Genomic DNA, 20124 nt, shown 5'->3' with positions numbered 1-20124 from the left:
GAACGGGAGAGTTGTTGGATGGGTCAGGAGTTCGGGGGGGCTGTCAGAGGGGCAGGGGTGTGGAGAGGGGTTGGGACAGTCAGGGACAGGGAGCAGGGGGTGTTAGATGGGTCTGGGGTTCTGGGGGGGCTGTCAGGGGGGCAGGGATGTGGAGAGGGGTTGGGATAGTCAGGGAACAGGGGAATTAGATGGGTCTGGAGTTCTGGGGGGGCTGTCAGGGGGCGGGGAGCAGTTGGATAGGGCATGGGAGTCCCAGGGGTCTGTCTGGGGGCGGCGGTGTGAATATGGGGTGGGGGTGTGGATAAGGGTCGGGGCAGTCAGGGGACAGGTAGGGTCGTAGAGGGGCAGTGAGGGTGGGGGGTTCTCAGGAGGGGGTAGTCAGAGGACAAGAAGCAGGGCGGCTTAGATATGGGGTGGGGTCCTAGGGGGCAGTTAGTGGCAGGGGTCCCAGGAGGGGGCAGTCAGGGGACAAGGAGCGGGGGGGGGAGTTGGGGGTTCTGAGGGGGGCAATCGGGGGGTGAGAAGTGGGAGGGAGTGGATGGGGCGGGGCAGGGGCGGGGCTAGACCGGGGCTCCTCCCCCCCAGTGTCCTCTTTTTTTGCTTGTGGAAATATGGTAACCCTAATACTGCATCACATCAAGTCCAAATCGTTAGAGGAATGCCTGTGCTTGCACTGACCAGAGATTTTTGGATTCTGATGTCAGCCCAGTTCTGCAGCCTGACAGGAATCAGGTGTTGTCCCCAGTGTACACAGAATTCTTCATGTCAGCCAAACTAGTCCAACATGCATTTTGTTAACTGGAACTGGAGCAGCAAAACAAAGAAAACAAATGCCTCATTTTCCAGCTTTGTGGGTGAGAGAACTATAAGTGAAGATTAGAACGCCTTAAACGGCCTTAAACCAGCTGCCTCAGGAATCTGCCAAGAACTTTGCTGAAAATATGTTCCTCATCTTAGCGACGAAGCTAAGACTTATCACACATCTGCCCACCTTTATTCGAATGAAGCTCCTTCTGCTCTGACAGCTCAGGCATTGTCAGTTTCATCCAGAACAATTTACAAACTTGGAACCTAATCCTGTAAACCCGTAATCATTTGATCGATCCCATTGAACACAATAGGACTATTTGCATGACTGTGGACCATTTTTGTTTTTACCACTATTTTGTGGTAAGAGCTTCAGGAGTTTGTGCTGTTCCTATAAAGGAAGTTGAATCTCCCATTGAAATGCAATGTTTGGGTACAATACCAGAATGCAGTGTAGGATACAATTCTTTTGTCTTTTAATAAGTCATACATATGCTGAAATATTGTTTGAATAAACAGACACAAAGATGAACTATGTACGCTTTGTACGGTGAAAGAAACTGTTGAGCACCTTTTATGGGGCTGTTGGGGCTTTGCTGATGAGAGGGGAAAGATTTTGGAGGAATTGAAATGTCTTAAGGTAACAAGTTACATTATGTTGTTTAGTAAAAATCTCAAGGAAATGGAGTCGTCTTAGACAGGCTTCGTCACACGGACTGAAAGACACAGGGCAGAGCGAAAGAATATAAACCACTACATTTTTAAGACCTACAACGGGTGGCAGCTTGACTATTCAGTCAAGTTTGTATTGCCATTGCAAAAACAAGGAGGAAAAGACAGAAAGTCGAGTGAACTGGGACCGAGGTTATGGAGAGCAGAAGCATCCTCCAGGGAGAATGAAGCAGAGGGAGAGGGGTCTGCAGAAGCAGGGAGGTCCCTGGGAGAAGTGGCCAGAATCCCTAAGGACAGAAATGTCTCACTGTCTGGAGTGGCTCAGACACGTGGGTGCCACCCTCAGGGCAGACTGTCAGGAAACGGCACAAACCCCAAATTGGTTATGTGTTCTGTAATTAGATTTCACCAACCAAGTACTAAGTGTGAACTCCACAAGCACTGTGAGAGCCTTACCAAGGAGTCAGACAGTCCCCTTGGGTACTCTGGTCTACCTTACGCTCCAGGCAAGACTGCCTCTGTGATAGACCGTCCCTTTCACCAACAATCACAACAATATTCAGGTTACTCCCGGCTCCGAAGGACCAGTCACTTACCCCAGGTCAATTGTATCCTAGATCTCTCCCCAAAGCCAACACTTATAGCCAGTCCTGCAGTAAGCTAACTAAAGATTCATTAACTAGGAAAAGGAAATAAGAGTTATTTATGACAAAGCAAATAACGTACACGCACAGAGAAGTTACAGTCTTAGACTCCAAAAGAGAGTAGAAACGCCTACGCTGAGCAAACACCATGTGTCCTTTAGGGCTAACCCAGGCAAAACAGCCATGATTCTTGCCACTTTAGCATCCAAGCAGCAAAAAGAAACCCTAAGTTTCTTCTTATTGAGGATTTTTATCCCCTTCTCCCCAGAGCCCAGGCTGATGGGATGAGTTCGTGGGCAGGCCTGGTCTTCCTGGGGGGGGTGAGGAGTGCACTTAAAGTCTTTGTTCTTTTGATGTCTCACAATGGCTCGTTTGGTTTCAAAGTCCTTCTCATTGGGCCGGACTTAACATCTTCTGTGGGAAGCCAGCATTTGCATTAGAGAAGGCTTCCCTCCCGTGTGAGGAGTTACAGAGGTTTACAATGCAAACGTTTGCTATTGCTTTATAACACGGAATACAGATAAGTGAGACTAACACAGGCAGCATCCGACAAGCTATTCATAAGGTCTAACCACGAAACATATTCTCACAACTGTAATATCTATCGTAACATTACTAACAAACAGGTGAGCCGGACTGGTTTCCAGCTATGCATCAGTGTTCAGTGAGGCCTGGGGCCTTGGCGTGAGCTGGTACCTGGTCTGCCGGCATCACAGGGCGGTAGCAGGGAAGGAGCCTCCTGGGAGAAAACCCATGCAGGCAGCAGGCCACCTAGGGCACACAGAAGAACTCTGCAGGGCCTGGGAGGAGGGGTGAAGAGCAGGGAACTTCCGCACAGCCCAAGGAGGGCAGAAGAACCACGTTTATTTGGGTTTTCAGTTGGACTGTTGTTCCCCGGGAAGTGAACTGAGCTTAAAATGTGACCTATCTGGAGGGCTGGGTCATGGGAGACGCAGGTCCCTGTGGAAGCAAACCCCTGACCACAGGGGGTGCTAGAGGGGAAGAATCCCTACAATGCTGCATCCTCGCTCTGGCTGTGGGTCTCCCACCACCACCACCACCACTGCAGTTATAGAGAAAGATCCTGAGAATCGCTATTGAAATGCTGCCACCAAAAAAAACAGCCCTTCATGTGAGCCTTCATTCAGACAGGTACTTCTGACAACACCTAACTTTGACTGTGTGAGGAGTGCCATTCAAGTCAAGGAGCTAGTGTGTGTGTGTGTGTGTGTGTGTGTGTGTGTGTGTGTACACAAATCACATTATTAGTGCAAATGTAGGCTGTGCACAGGCAATGCAAGCTTTGCAGTGTTCTCTTACAAGTTTGAATGGCTCTCAAAAACGTTCTGATGACGATTGATGAGTGTGTGCAATCAGATAATGGACAATGCCCAATCACATCACATTGGGATACATTGTCTGCAATGAACGTTTGTCGTATGTTACTGAAATCAAAAGAAGATGAATTCACCCCAACGGTGGGGAGGAAACCCCCAAAAACTATAGATTTATTCTGGAGTTTAAAAAATCTTTACCGTTTATAAACTTTATTTAAGTCTCTTTTTTCCACAAACATGGAACACTGTAGCACAAAGGCAAACACAAAGTGCAGAAAGGAAATGCAAATTAACGTGAAACACCTTGCAGAAAAGCCCCATATGTGCCAAATTCCAGGAAGCAGGCGAGATTGTCCCCAAGTGATGTGAAATCATGCCAATGAGGAGAATGTGCTTAAAGTGGGCACAGCGAGCCTGCAATGAGCCCCAGGGAAAGGACTAATAAAGGAGTTTGTGTGACCAATTGAATGGGATGGTGATCGTAGTTACTGCAAAACCACTAGCATTCAATGGCTTGCTTGTCTAGGGAAGCAGCCTGTTCTTGTGCTTAGGGGTCTGTGCTCAGACTTGGAGATCTGCGTTCAACTCCCAGCGCTGTCACCTGCTCCCTGCGTTAGTTGATTTCTGTTCAGTTATCTAGTGGTAAGAAGCTGATAAACACTTCCCCCCTCACGCACAGGTGTTGTGGGGATAAATACATTAATGGCTGGGAGAAGTACCTAGAGCTTGTTGGCTATCAGCTGGGGGATGAATTCTTAGCATTCACTGGCTAATTCATTTGTAATAGGCTCTGATCAGCAAGCAGTGCAAGTTGCCAAGCTGGCGTCTGGCACAGCGAGTGTCCTGATTATCACCACACTGAATCATGCTGCAGTAACAGGGCCAAAAGGGCCAGGGAGGCCAGTGGCAGGTGCGGAGGCCGCTAATGGAACTGGGGAGCAGCACCTCAAAAACGTGAATTGTTAGCAAACCCCCCCCCCCCCCCCGAAATGTTTGGTTTTGTTGAAAAAAATTTCAGGGGGAAAAAAATTGTTTCCTCTAATAGCGCATCACTTGAATGTCACCATTGTGTGCAAGGGAATAATTAACAAAGCCCAGTTGTACAGTTTGTGTGATAGTTCATCGCTACTGCGTGATTTGATATCATAGAATCATAGAATATCAGGGTTGGAAGGGACCTCAGGAGATCATCTAGTCTAACCCCCTGCTCAAAGCAGGACCAACCCCAACTAAATCATCCCAGCCAGGGCATTGTCAAGCCAGGCCTTAAAAACCTCTAAGGATGGAGATTCCACCACCTCCCGAGGTAACCCATTCCAGTGCTTCACCACCTTCCTAGTGAAATAGTTTTTCCTAATATCCAACCGAGACCTCCCCCACTGCAACTTGAGACCATTGCTTCTTGTTCTGTCATCTGCCACCACTGAGAACAGCCCATCTCCATCCTCTTTGGAACCCCCGTCAGGTAGTTGAAGGCTGCTATCAAATCTCCCCTCACTCTTCTCTTCTGCAGACTAAATAAGCCCTAAATAAGCCCTAAATAAGCACTTCTCCTTCTTGAACCTCATCAGATTTCTTTTGGACCAATCCTCCAATTTGTCTAGGTCACTCTGGACCCTATCCCTACCTTCCAGCATATCTACCTCTCCCCCCAGCTTAGTGTCATCTGCAAACTTGCTGAGGGTGCAAACCATGCAATCATCCAGATCATTAATTAAAATGTTGAACAAAATCGGCCGCAGGACCAACCCCTGGACCACTCTGCTTGATACCGGCTGCCAACTAGACAACGAGCCATTGATTAGTACCCATTGAGCCCGACGATCTAGCCAGCTCTCTATCCATCTTGTAGTCCATTCATCTAATCCATACTTTTTTAACTTGCTGGCAAGAATACTGAGACAGCCCGTATCAAAAGCTTTGCTAAAGTCAAGATATATCACATCCACTGCTTTCCCCATATCCACAGAGCCAGTTATCTCAGCATAGAAGGCAATCAGGTTGGTCAGGCATGACTTGCCCTTGGAGAATCCATGTTTACTGTTCCTGATCACCTTCCTCTCCTCCAAGTGCTTCAAAATGGTTTCTTTGAGGACCTGCTCCATGATTTTTCCAGGGACTGAGGTGAGGCTGACTGGCCTGTAGTTCCCCGGATTCTCCTTCTTCCCTTTTTTAAAGATGGGCACTATATTTGCCTTTTTCCAATCATCCAGGACCTCCCCCGGTCACCATGAGTTTTCAAAGATAATGGCCAATGGCTCTGCAATCACATCAGCCAACTCCCTCAGCACCCTCGGATGCAGCGCATCCGGCCCCATGGACCTGTGCATGTCCAGTTTTTCTAAATAGTCCTTAACCTGTTCTTTCACCACTGAGGGCTGCTCACCTCCTCCCCATGCTGTGCTGCCCAGTGCAGCAATCTGGGAGCTGACCTTGTCTGTGAAGACCGAGGCAAAAAAGCATTGAGTACTTCAGCTTTTTCCACTCAGTAAGGGGCCCACACTTTCCCTGACCTACTTCTTGTTGCTAACATACCTGTAGAAACCCTTCTTTTTACCCTTCACATCCCTTGCTAGCTGCAACTCCAATTGTGCTTTGGCCTTCCTGATTACACCCCTGCATGCTCGAGCAATATTTTTATACTCCTCCCTAGTCATCTGTCCAAGTTTTCACTTCTTGTAAGCTTCCTTTTTGGGTTTAAGCTCAACGAAGATGTCTCTGTTAAGCCAAGCTGGTTGCCTACCATATTTGCTATTCTTTCTGCACATCGGGATGGTTTGTTCCTGTGCCCTCAATAAAGTTTCTTTAAAATACAGCCAGCTTTCCTGGACTCCTTTCCCCCGCATATTAGCCTCCCAGGGGATCCTGCCCATCAGTGCCCTGAGGGAGTCAAAGTCTGCTTTTCTGAAGTCCAGGGTCCGTATTCTGCTGCTCTCCTTTCTTCCTTTTGTCAGGATCCTGAACTTGACCATCTCATGGTCACTGCTGCCCAGGTTGCCACCCACTTCTACTTCTGCTACCAATTCTTCCCTGTTTGTGAGCAGCAGGTCAAGAGGAGCACAGCCCCTAGTTGGTTCCTCCAGCACTTGCACCAGAAAGTTGTCCCCAACACTCTCCAAAAACTTCCTGGATTTTCTGTGCACTGCTGTATCGCTCTCGCAGCAGATGTCAGGGTGATTGAAGTCCCCCATGAGAACCAGGGCCTGTGATCTGGAAACTTCTGTTAGTTGTCTGAAGAAAGCCTCGTCCACCTCATCCCCCTGGTCTGATGGTCTATAGCAGACACCCACCATGACATCATCCTTGTTGCTCTTGCCTCTAAACTTAATCCAAAGACTCTCAACAGGCTTTTCTCCAGTTTAATACTGGAGCGCTGAGCAATCATACTGCATATATGGGCTGTGATACTGACCTGTCTCAAATGTAGTGTCTACATGGGAAAGTGAAGAAATCATTAAATAAGCAACTACTGACTTTTATTAAACCTCCTTGTCTGCCCCTCCCCCATCTCTCTCTCACTCTGTCTCTAGTCCGGCTTCCTAGTGTTTAAGGCCAAAAGGGGCCACCCTCTAGTGGGAAATTTACTAACAACAATCTGCCAATATTGGAGGAAATGTACGTCGACGAAGGAGAAGTATTCTCGCCAGAAGGCTTTTGTTTCATTACATCTCATTATTTACAAATAGCTGCCCCAGAAAACAATTATGGCAGCCAGTCCCAGACTGCCGTCAGTAAGGAACAGATGTGAGGCACGGATGGCCAAATGGAATGCAGCGTTCCCGGTGCATCAGACGTTCGAGCGAGTCATTAAAAGGGAAGCAGGAACTCGCAGGCCGGATCGCGAAGATCCCCTGGAATGGCATGTTGGCGGTGGCGCAGGAGGCCATCTTTCTCTGCAGGATTTCAACAGTCTTTCTCTTTGTTCAGAACGAGGCTGGGCCGAAATGCTCCTGTAGCGCTGATGTCATGGGGCCTACCCTGAGGCTGTGGCCTTCTCATCCCCAGCAAAGCCAGCCCCTTCCTGCAGTACCCCTTAACTAGCACAGCCATCCAACTGCTCAGCTGACCCCTCAAAAGAGGGCGATTTTTCCTTCCGAGAGTCAAATCCTGCATTGTGTGTTCCTATTGCAGGGGTGGGCAAATGTTTTGGCCCAAGGGCCACATCGGGGTTGCAAAACTGTATGGAGGGCCGGGTAGGGAAGGCTGTGCCTCCCCAAACAGCTTGGCCCCTGCCCCCTATCTGCCCCCTCCCATTTCACACCCCCTGACTGCCCCCCTCAGAACCCCCAACCCATCCAACGCCCCCTACTCCTTGTCCCCTGACCATCCCCTCCTGGGACCCCCCGCCCCTAACTGCCCCCCCCCGGGACCCCACCCCCTATCCAACCCCCTCTGCTCCTTGTCCCCTGACCGCCCCCTCCTGGGACCCCCACCCCTAACTGCCCCCCGGGACCCCACCCCTTATTCAACCCCCCCCACTCCCTGTCGCCTGACTGCCCCAACCCCTAGCCACACCCCCGCCCTCTGACAGGCCCCCCCAGAACTCCCACGCCTAGCCAGCCACCCCCTGCTCCCTGTCCCCTGACTGCCCCCAGGACCCTCTGCCCCTTATCCAACCTCCCCACTCCCCACCCCCTTGCTATGCCACTCAGAGCAGCATATCTGGCAGCCATGTCACCCAGCTGGAGCCAACCACGCCGCCGTGCTGCCCGGCAGGAGCTCGCAGCCCTGCCGCCCAGAGCGCTGGCGGCACGGCGAGCTGAGGCTGTGGGGGAGGGGGGACAGCAGAGGAGGGACCCGGGAGCTCCCCTGCCCGGCCAGGAGCTCAAGGACCAAGCAGGACGGTCCTGCGGGCCATAGTTTGCCCACCTCTGCCTTATAGGAAGGGCAAACAGGCCAGCCTCAGCCGTTGGTTAACCCCGGTCCCTCCTGTTCTCTGCCTGTGGCACACAATAGTTTAGTCTCCTGAGGGCTGTAATACTTTGGTCTAACTCTGGCTGTTGTCTGGGTGGGTGAGCGTTGGGTGGTGTTGGTGGCCTAAGCTATACAGGCGGTCAGACTGGATGATCTGGTGGGTCCTTCTAGCCTTAAACTGTATGACTCTGAAAGGCCCTTTCAGTATTTCTCGTAGTCCAGTCATGTGACATACCTCTACCACCATCTGGATCTGTGAGGGCAGTTTGGGGTTAATCATATGCTGGGCTCCACATACAAGTCATTGAGCAAAGGACAGAGGTTGCACTTTCCTTTCTCTGGGGGATTTTAGCTCTCCGTGTGCTCTTTTGTGGCTGGTGAGGGACAGTCATGGCCATGCAAGTGAGGTACTAATGTTCACTCCAGAGTCAGTGCAAACTGGAATGGGGACTGGACAGTTCTTCTCAGGAGCATTAACGGTGCGCATCACACACATGTACAAAGAGTGGCTCTCTGTCCTCCTCTAGTGACCAGAACACACAGAGGTTTGAGTCTGCTACAGCCCTGGAGCTGAGAGTTAACTTGCTAGGTCGTGGGTCCAATCCTTGGTGACAACGTCTCATCCTGGGGAGCTGTGTTACACACACATGTGAATGGGAGGATTCAAATGGAAGGACAGGATGCTGCCCTCGCTCTGTGACAGGGGATCCTCCCTGGGCTAGGTTATTCCAAACTCTCTCAGCCTTTAAGGAGACAGGAACTCACCCAGGAATCGCTCCAATGCACAGATCTCACCCGGCACCTTTATTAGTAGGCACCTAACCCCCTGTGCCATTGCAAAGAGCAGTCGGGCACTTGGGGCAGGGCACAAATCTCAGATGCATAACTCAATTGGTCACTCACAGTCTCAACGGCCTCTCCAGCTTAGCCTTGGGTGAAGTCCCTTCCTTCGCTTTTGGCCGGGGCCAATTCCGATATGCGGTGCAGGGTCATAGCCATGCCCAGGTTGTCCCCCAGCTCAGACTCTCTGCTGTGTCCCTGTCCTGCAGCCCATGCAGTCCCTTCTCCAGTAACATCTGCATCCTCCAATCGGAGGAGAGGTAGCAGCAAGAAGTAGGGTAGGATTTCCCACCAGTGCTGTAGCCAATCAGGGCTGTGCGGGCGTTTAACTGTGTCTCAGTGGGTCACAGCTGAGGATGCCAAATTCAGGACAAACTGCTGAGAAATAGGGCAGATCCGCCCCAAGACTGGTGGCTAATCCCCCTTAGGATATATTAAACCAGCAACAAATGTAATCTTCTTTTTCACCACCCTGGCTTACAAGAAGTCATAAAAGCAGTTTCCTTGGGCATTCTAGTTCTTATGTCACCACCAAAAACACTGGATTTAGAGATGAGTGGTTCTTTACAACCAGGCTTATCAAATAACAGGTTCTTCTGATCCCAAAGGACCAGCCACACACCTAGGTCAATATATAACTCAGATCTTACCCAAAAATCATGCTGATGCCAATCCCTTAGTATCTAAAGGTTTATTCAAAGAAAGAAAGAAAGAAAGAAAGAAAGAAAGAAAGAAAGAAAGAAAGAAAGAAAGAAAGAAAGAAAAGTGAGAGTTAACACTGGTTAAAAGAATCAAATGTGTACAGTAATTGCAAAGTTCTTGGTTCAGGCTTGTAGCAGTAATGGAATAAACTGCTGGCCAAAAAGTCTCTGGTGGCTTCCAAATCATTGGCAGGACCTCAGTCCATTGGTTAGAATGCTCCCATTAGGATAGTCCATAGTCCAGAGATTTGAGCAGGACAGAGGCAAAATTTAGGAGTTTCCAGGGCCTTTTATCTCTTCTGCAATGTGGAGGGAATCCCATTGTTCTTAGTGTGGAAAATTACAGCAACAAGATGGAGTTTGGAGTCACATGGGCAAGTCACATGTCCATGCATTTCGCCTAGTCACAGCAGGACATTCCATTGGGCATCACCCATGTTCCATTGTCAGTTAAATGTTCTTTCGATGGGCCACTTAACTTGAATAGTCCCTCCAAGATGTGCTGGCTAGCTACCTTGTGGGAGTTACCCCAGGAGCAAACATTTGAAATCCAGATATTGAGCCAATACTTATAACTTCAAATACAAAAATAATACATGTATACAGATAGCATAATCATAACAAGCAAATCATAACCTTTTCACAGATATCTTACATGTCACATTTGGTACAGGATTCGTTGCAAATATATAATAGTGGTTGAAACAATGATCTATATAGTCACATTTTAATCAGATAACGTCCCAGGGGGTGGAGAAGTTAGCGTCTCCTTTCTGCCCATCCCCAGCCAGTGAGGGCTCCGAGCAGGCCCAGATTTCCGGAACTGCTGCCGATCTGTGCACGCTGTGGGACTGCCCAGAAATTACCTAACGCATTTTTTGGTGATTTTTCAAGACCCACGTGCCCTTGTGACACCGAAACAAACACACACAATTAAGGACTCACCCACCCCATAACGCATCCCTTTATTTATGGGCAGCCACTGTTCAGACGCTTTATTTTGAGATAAAGGAGCAGCAAAATTACAGCCAACGCAGAGAGATCCTAGGGTGACGGAGGGAGTGGGGAGGACATGTGCACCTTGTCTGGAAGCCTCATTCGGATGAGTTTTGAAAAGCTAGCTAGTCATGGAAAGATCATTGTTCGGGAGCATATCCAAACAACTCCACAGCCATCTTCAAAGGCTGATTGCAGGCTACCTGCAATCTGGAAATTAACGGCTCTGAGAGCAGAAGATTGGCAGATTATACGCATCACACCAGGAAAGAACCACGGGAGAAACTGTTTGGTGTTGGGGCGAGATTGTGCTGATTTGAGTCTGATTAAAGCTTTACAACAGACGGTTCTTTATCTCTCCCAGCCTGACGCAAATTGCAGCTGTTTGAAAAGAACTTACTTAGCATTCAGCCGTCGCCGAAAGGTTACGTTCGGCTATGGATTATTTATCAGTGTCTATACCTCAGTCACATATAAAACGACACATACAGCTAGTACGGTAGCATCTCATCTCTGGGAATGGACGTGATTCTGTATATAGCTCCCCCTACTGATTTATGACTCAGCTGTCATTTGGATGAAAGCAAAGCAGCTCCATTTGGGAACTTCATTGACTGTTTATTTTACCCAAGTCATAAGTCTATTATGCTAACTAGCAAGCTGTTTATTCTACACGTAGTGGAACAGTGTGCACTCGACTTGACTAAAGTAATACTAGTTTTATTACTACTCCCAAACCATTCCTATTATCTCTCCGATCTGAGCGGGGCAATGTTTGTTCCAAGTTGAAAAACATATGTGATAGGAAAAGTGCTTTCAAATAATGCAGCGTAAACACATTTATATTTTCTTAGAGGCAGGTAGCACAGGCAGAAATATTACCTCCAAGAATCCCGGTGATCACTTAAGGTTTACTCTACCTGACAGTGCCGAATTTCATCATTGCAGCAAATAGGATTACTCATGATATAGTTAATCATAAGGCATAACAGCGTGTTCCCAGTGAAATCCTGTTTTTCCACTGTTACCTCGTGCCTAATCTCATAAACACTTACGCATCATCGTAACTTTACTCACAACAATAGTCTCATTTAAATCAATGGAATTACTCACCTGAGTAAAATTGTTCAGGTACGCAAGTGTTTGCAGGCTCCAACCCTGGACTTGAGAAACACCAGTAGCATAAAAAATGTTATATCCCTGACAATGTGCTATACGGCTTTTAACCAACTGCCTTTAAAAATCCTCTGGAGGATAAATATGGTTGTGGCAGGTGAGCCCTGGTGGTGCTGTTATATAATCTTCCAGGTTCTTTTGCTTAGAGTGTGAGCAAATGTTCAGTCTTGGGAAGACATGCCATGTGTTAGTTTTGTTATGTGAGGTTTTGTTCAGGGGCAGTGGTCTTTGGGGAGGGAACCATATGACTAGCAGCTGGAGGTTGCCTTCTGCCTTGGTGTCTAATTGAAGGCAGTTTTGGGAGCAGAATTGTTCCAGGGAACATGACATGTGCTTGGCTGCAATTCCTGGAAGGACATATTGCTCTGCTTGCTGTTTGACCACCTCTGTTCCAGGACTGGTGTATAAATAAAGCAAGAGAGAGTCCTGTGGCACCTTTAAGATTAACAGATGCATTGGAGCATAAGCTTTTGCGGGTGAATGCCCACTTCGTCGGATTCACTCACGAAAGCTTATGCTCCAATACATCTGTTAGTCTTACAGGTGCCACAGGACCCTCTGTTGCTTTTTATAGATCCAGACTAACACGGCTACCCCTCTGATAAATAAAGCAAGTTATGCTTGGAATATACTCCATGTCACTGATTTCTCCTCCACCAGGAAGCCATCCTGCAATGCCCCAGATGTCTGCTATGGCTCAACAGAGGGGCAACACTGGTGTCAGAAGGGGTGTGTGACGGGGCAGAGCGGCCCCACACTGGTACAGCAGGGGTTAATCCTTCCTTCCTAGCAGAGGAAGCCACACCCCTGGGGCTCTGCTGGGCATGTTCCAACTGGAGAACAGGTATAAAAACCCGCAGAGTTGCTCAGTCTGGGCTGACCGCCGGAGGGGAAGGAGGCACGCCACCAGCTCCCGAGGAGGGACAGTCTGCACTCCAGGATCTGGAAGCCAGCCAAGCTGGGACGCGCCCCAACACCCAGACAGGGTACGTCACAGAGGGGGAACAGACCAGAGGACCCGGAGGTTATGGTAGGAAGTGACTCAGGGGAACTTTAGAGGAAAACGGTGTTAAAGCCGCACAGAGGCTGGCGTGTTTCGGGCGGATCCCTGCCGAGCCGATGGCAAGGGGAATTTGCCACTACCAGAGCCCTGGGTCGGGACCTGGTGGAGAGGGCAGGCCTGGGTCCTCCTACCTCCGACACGGGAATCATATGGACTCTGGCCATTGGGCCACACTGCCTGGACGTTTGGGGTCAGTTACCTGGATTCTGGTCGCTAGGCCGCACTATCCTGCTTGCCAGGGGGATTGTATGGACTCTGGCCATTGGACCACATTGCTCTGATGCTGCGACTGATTTAAATGGACTCTGGCCGTTAGGGCACACTACCCCGACCAAAGGATGATTGTGTGGAGGGAGGCTATTCGGCCGCATCGGGCCGCCCACAGAGAGGAGAGCATGCGAACTTGGGAGTGGCAAGGATCCGACACCCCACCCCTACCCAAAGGGGCGGTGAGGTGCCAGGCCTGCCACAGGGTGACAATATTATTCAAGCTGATATCTCTTTCATGTCTTCATTTCCCATGAATAGCAGGATTGTTCTGGTCTTGTGTGAGTGGGGAAAGTTCCAGCTTCCCTGAACATCAGAACGATCCCCAGGCTAGCAGTGCTGAGAAAGCTAGACAGGTACACCTAGGAACAGATGCTCCACCCTCTCCGCTAGGGTGTTGCAGTAATTGCGCTCTGTTCAGAGCCAGTCACATCCCCAAGCGTAAATGTCTCCTTGTCCACCAGGGTCATTATTTCTACCTTATTACAATGACACCTAGAGGCCATAACTGAGATCATGGTTGTGCTGGGTGCTGTACATGCACACAGCGAGAGACAGTCCCTGGAGAGGTTAGAGTCAGAATAGACAAGACAGGTGAAGAGTGAGAGGGGACACACAGGTGCAGTGAAGCAGGTTCATAGTGTTGCCATCTCTCAGGATTTTATTGCAAGGCTTTCTGTGAGTCCTGTGGCTACATAAGAATCCCAGCTTTCATTTTAAAAAGAAGAAAAGCTTCTGGCCTTTATGGGTGTGGGGGAAAACCCAACAGCGTTACTCTTCACAGCTCAAAAACCAGAAGGCAGATCCAAAGAACTCAAACTATATACACCTCTACCCCGCTATACCGTGACCCGATATAACACGAATTCTGATATAATACGGTAAAGCAGCGCTCCGGGGGGGGCGGGGCTGCACACTCCGGCGGATCAAAGCAAGTTCGATATAACGCGGTTTCACCCATAACGCGGTAAGATTTTTTGGCTCCCGGGGACAGCGTTCTATCGAGGCAGAGGTGTACTTTTAATATCTCAAAAGTTTTAGGCCGATATTGTCATTTTGGTTGGCCTAACTTGGGACCTTTGAAAGCTTCGGATTGCCAATACATGCTTAGTGACAAAACCTTGGGTCTAGAACCTGTTATGTTCACCCCACACACAGAGAAATCAGATTAATAATGTAAATAGTCTTGCTGGAAGGCTGCAGTGCAACACTACCTTATTTCTTAGAATTCAGAACAACAACACACAAGAACCAAAAACAGAGAGGGACAAAGCAGGCTGCTCCCTAAGGCAGAGTGGTACAACTCACCCCACCCTGCTTTAAGCTGGCTCTCTTTAGCCTCACTCTGCACACATGCTTTGCTATAGCACTCCCTAGCTAGCCAGTATGACCAGGAATCCCATCACCCCCACACACACACACTTTTAAATGGAAAATTTGTCATTCCAACAGCATCCTCAATCCACTACAGCACCTACCTCTCCTGCCTCAAGTTCAAGATGGGCAGAAAAGAGTTCTCCATCCTGTAGACATTGTTGTGATTCTGCACATTTTTCCTGTCTCAAATCAGAACAAAATGTTGAAATCTCAAAATTTTTCACAAGACAAAAAACTGACAACTTTTCAGTTTGGGTCAATCGCAATGTTTTGTTGGGATCATTTTGGAACATTTCACTTTGATTTTGACAATTTTGTATTTATTTGTGTATTTAAGGGTTTTTTATTCTGGTCAGCCGAAATTTCAAAACAAAAAGTGGTTTGGAACTGGCAAGCGGGAAATGTTTCATTGCCGAATTATTGCGAGATTCCGTTTGGCTATTCTTCTCTCCCCTTTGTTTTCTAGTGGAAAAATGTGTCAGTCCCAACCCTTTCCTGTGAAAAGCTCCAGTTTTCAGGAATCCTAATTTTTCAGCAACAAAAGTAGCGTTGCAACGGAAAAAGCCCTGTTGGTAATTGCATGCAAAGCGGTGAGTGAGCATCGGCTGCTCAAATCTGCAGCCAGCTGCTAATACAACAGCATAAAGCCTATATCTGTGCATGGAGATAGATTTCCCTTCCATTACTAGACTGCTTTGAGCAGGGGGTTGGATTAGATGACCTCCTGAGGTCCCTTCCAACCCTGAGATTCTATTCTATGAGTCTATGGACGTGTGCTATGATTTTGTTTTATATGTAACCATTTGTTTCCAATAAGCTCACTCGCTATCACTTGATTCTCTGTTCTTTGATAATAAACTTGTTCTTGTGTCCATGAAGCCCTGGGAGGAAGCGCTCGTGTTGCCAGAGGCTGATGGATCTAGGGAGCTGATCCACATCTGGCCCAAACAAGACTTCCACGTGCTAAGGGCAAGAGGTAGCGAGGTGCCTCAAAGCCCTGGGTACCCCTGGGAAGCATCATAACACCCCAGTAGCCTGTGGAAGAAAAGCATCACGGTAGAAGACAGGGTACCATGCTGTAACCGTGCTGCAGGGATGCATGGCCTTTCTTGTTAACCTGACACATGTTCGCCCTCATTTCTATAGCAAATATAGTGCCCCTTTCTGACGCTGGTCTGTAAAATGAGCACTATCGTTTCAGCAGCTAGCGTCTGATTGTATCTTTCCTACCCTCATTACATGCCCGTGGTCTCCTCAATGTGGATCATAAATAGCTGGTGGTGGATTTTGTTTCCTTGGTTATTATTGTTTTTATTTGGTAATTATCCGGGGAAATGGTGAGACGGGCCTAAACCGAAATGCTGGATCCATAAATTCTCCTGGGTGGAGTTGTTAGAAAGGAAGAAGGCTCCAGGGGTTAGAGCGCTTGCCTGAGAACTTGGAGATCAGAGGCTCAGTTCTTTGCTCTGCTCTTGACTTCCTGCGTCAGTTTGGACAAATCACTTGGTTTGTACTCAGCACAGTTCAGCCATGCTGCATGGCTACACTGCTATTTATACGCACACTAGCTTGATGAGCGCTAACACAAGTGTGTGAATATGAGCAGGGGACTCGCAGCCATAGCTCACAGTGTAGATGTAACCTTAGTCTGGCTGTGCCTCAGTTTACCATCTGTACAATGGGGATAACAAAGCACCGCCCTACCTCGCAGGGACATTGTGAGGATAAATACATGAAAGATTGTCCTCAGAAATGATGGTGACTCTTATCTGGGTCCAGAGCTTTGAACCCATCTTCAGTTCAGGCTGCAGAATCCTGTGCCATCGTCGGCTGGTGCCTTTCCACCCCAGAAGTGGCTGCATTTCAGCGACGCAGCACAGAAATGCAAGCATCTAAGGGTAGGTCTACACTACCCGGTAGTTCGGCGGCAAGCAAATCGAACATCTGGGTTCGACTTATCGCGTCTTGTCTGGACGAGATAAGTCGAACCCGGAAGTGCTCGCCGTCGACTGCAGTACTCCAGCTCGGCGAGAGGAGTACGTGAAGTCGACGGGGGAGCCTGCCTGCCGTGTCTGGACCGAGGTAAGTTCGAACTAAGGTACTTTGAACTTCAGCTACGTTATTAACGTAGCTGAAGTTATGTACCTTAGTTCAAATTGGGGGGTTAGTGTAGACCTGCCCTAAGAAATCTTGGGAGACCCCTGGAGTGAAAATGGAGCCCTGCAGAGGTACTGATGATGTTGTTAACAGGACGCTAAAAAGGTGTGAGGAACACAACCCCAGCAAGTGCACCTATGGTGGCATGGTCTAGTGGGTTGGCCATAGCCATGAGAGTCTGCTGACATAGGTTCCCTTCTCTGCTCTACCACTCACGTGCTGTGGGGCCTGGGGTCGGTTCCCTCCCAGCCTGTGTCTATGTAGACAGCAAGCTGATCAGGGCAGGGGCTGGCTCTCATTGTGTCTTGGTTGGGGTCACTAGGTGCTACCATTGTATAAATAATAACACATCTTCAGAGCTTGAGCCTTTAGCTCTTAGCCAGAGGAGTGAAAGCAGCACACTGGTCTCCGAGGACTGGTCCAGTTCCTATTGAAAGACTCCCTTTGACTTCGGCGGGAGTTGGAGCAGGCCCATAGTTTGCTTGCGAAGTGCAGTGGGACCTTTTGGAAATAAAGGTGCTATCTCCGTAGGTAAGATGTTGTCGTCCCTATTTACTGTGCTCTCAGCACCGAGCCTTTTATGAGGATGAAAATCCTGCAGCTTCTGCAGTGAGCCATAGGATGGCAGATGGGAAATAAAACACCGCAGCTATTAGACGCCTTTACCTGCTGAAAATGTATAGTCTGTAGGGCTGATTCCCCTCTCACGTATCCTGGTGTAACGAAAAAGTAACTGCCTGCCAATCAGTGGGGTCACCCCAGTGTAAAACCTGTGCGAGGCGAGAGCCTGGGGGGAACGAACACGCCCAAATAAATCTCTGGAAACATGAACTCTCCTTTTTACTCGACTGGTCTTTGATTCCGATCCAGCCCCAGCCTATAACAAGAGGTTTTAATATGCACATAAAAACCGGATCTGCTCGAGGAGAATTAGATGGAGAGGTTCATAGTAATTATTTGTATTAGCCTCACAGCACAGCTGATGTCTGCCTAATAACGACATGCTCCAGGCTCTAAAAATAGCCCACCTTTGAAAGGCTGCAAGGGAAACTGCCTGGTTTACAGCGTAAGCCTTGATTTGGGATAATCAGTCCCCGGAGTGCATTTCCCTGAGGATAGCGTGCTTACAAACACAAGCAGCTTCCACCGCAGCTCTGACAGCCAGCAGCAGGCCAGGAAGAACGGTCCAGGTGCTGGTCTAGCGTGTGGGAGACCTTGGGTCAACTCCTTGCTCTGCCGGGGGCTTCATGACCTTGGGCGAGTCACTTTGTCTTCCTCGGTGCCTTAGTTCCCCACCTGTAGTCGGAGTAATGCCCTTCCTCACCCGGGTATGGCGAGGCTATGCTAAAGGGTGGGAAGTGCTTTGAGATCTGCTAACGGAAAGAGGACTCGGGTGGTTCAGCTGGGGCCTCCAAAGGGGATGGAGAGGGTGTCCGAGTGCCACGGAAAGGGTTGTGAGGCGGCTCTGCGTGGTCTGTCCAGGATTTTTGTGTGTGGTGTTGCCTGCACGCCCTGTTCTGCCACGCATCTGCCCGTAAGGCAGGCGCAGCAGGCCAGATTGCACTGTGCCTGTGAGCTCTGTGGTGCTTAAGCATGCGCCTTGCAGCCAGCTCCTGTCTCAATCACCACTGCCCTGGCATCCGACTCCCGCTCTCCAGCTGCCTGGGAACACGCTGTCCTCCCCTTGTTTGACACAGGCCATTCCTCTCCCATGCCCACTGCCCTGGGTTCTCTTCCGGGGAGTCCCCTACTTCAAAGCCATAAGCCCAGAACCCTTCCTGCCTTTGAACTGTAGCTCTCCTGGCTAACAGGTAAGAACTGGGACAGTTGGACCATCTAGACATATCTGCCATAATCCATTTCTGCCATCGCAGGGGCCCTGGTGCCGCTCAGCCCGGCTTGTTTTCTGCCTATGGTACATAGTAGTGTAGTCACCGGAGGGCTGTAATTCTGGGGGTCGGGCTAGGTGTGGAGGAGGCCAGTGACGGCTAGTGGCCTGCAGCAGACGGGAAGTCAGACTAGATGATCTGGTGGGCCTGTGGTGGGACAGATCCCCATGCCACTCAGGAAGGGGTTAAAGAGCTCCTCCGGGCACAGTCAGCTCCAACCGGAGCACCTGTGAGATCCGTCAGCCTGGAGATGGGCGGGGCCTTAAAAGGGGAGATGCCTGCTAAGCGCAGGACAGCACTCTGAGGGAGCGGGACGGCATCTCGGAGTTCCTCGGCCCCTGGAAGCAGGGACTGCTGGCCCGGGAAACAGCTTGAGAGCATCAGCTGCCCAGGTCCACTCAGGAAGGAGAAAGGCCGGTACTTTTCCCTGTGGCTTCTTGGAGGCCAAGGACTCTGCTTTTGGTGGGCAGCAGAACCCCACTGACTCTTTGGCTTGCACGGCTTCAATTCCTCCGCAAGGGGGCAGACAGCAGCAGCGCCCATCCTCTCCCTATGGGGGATCGCGAGAGGTATAGCCTACCACAGGTCCCTTCTGCCCTTAAACTCTGTGAGTAACTCACTCTGGTGTAGGGAATGGATGAATCTGGTCTGGACCACGTGGCAATGGGCCATCTCAGAAGAAGGCTGGATGGGCGAGAGTTTGTCCAGAGAGCATGTGCCATTATTGCTGTGTCAAAGCCCCTGACAGCCAAGGACCTAGAGATCCTAGCACACAAAGGAATCATAGAATCATAGAATATCCGGGTTGGAAGGGACCTCAGGAGGTCATCTAGTCCGACCCCCTGCTCAAAGCAGGACCAACCCCAACTAAATCATCCCAGCCAGGGCTTTGTCAAGCCGGGCCTTAAAAACCTCTAAGGATGCAGATTCTACCACCTGCCTAGGTAACCCATTCCAGTGCTTCACCACCCTCCTAGTGAAATAGTTTTTCCTAATACCCAACCTAGACCTCCCCCACTGCAACTTGAGACCATTACTCCTTGTTCTGTCATCTGCCACCACTGAGAACAGCCAAGGTCCATCCTCTTTGGAACCCCCATTCAGGTAGTTGAAGGCTGCTATCAAATCCCCCCTCATTCTTCTCTTCTGCAGACTAAACAAGCCCAGTTCCCTCAGCCTCTCCTCATAAATCATGTGCCCCAGCCCCCTGATCATTTTCCTTGCCCTCCACGGGATTCTCTCCAAGTTGGCGACATCCTTTCTGTAGTGGGGGGCCCAAAATTG

This window comes from Trachemys scripta, chromosome 6 (assembly GCF_013100865.1).
Source record: "Trachemys scripta elegans isolate TJP31775 chromosome 6, CAS_Tse_1.0, whole genome shotgun sequence".
Lineage (NCBI taxonomy): Eukaryota > Metazoa > Chordata > Testudines > Emydidae > Trachemys > Trachemys scripta.
This window is presented reverse-complemented; position numbering follows the sequence as displayed.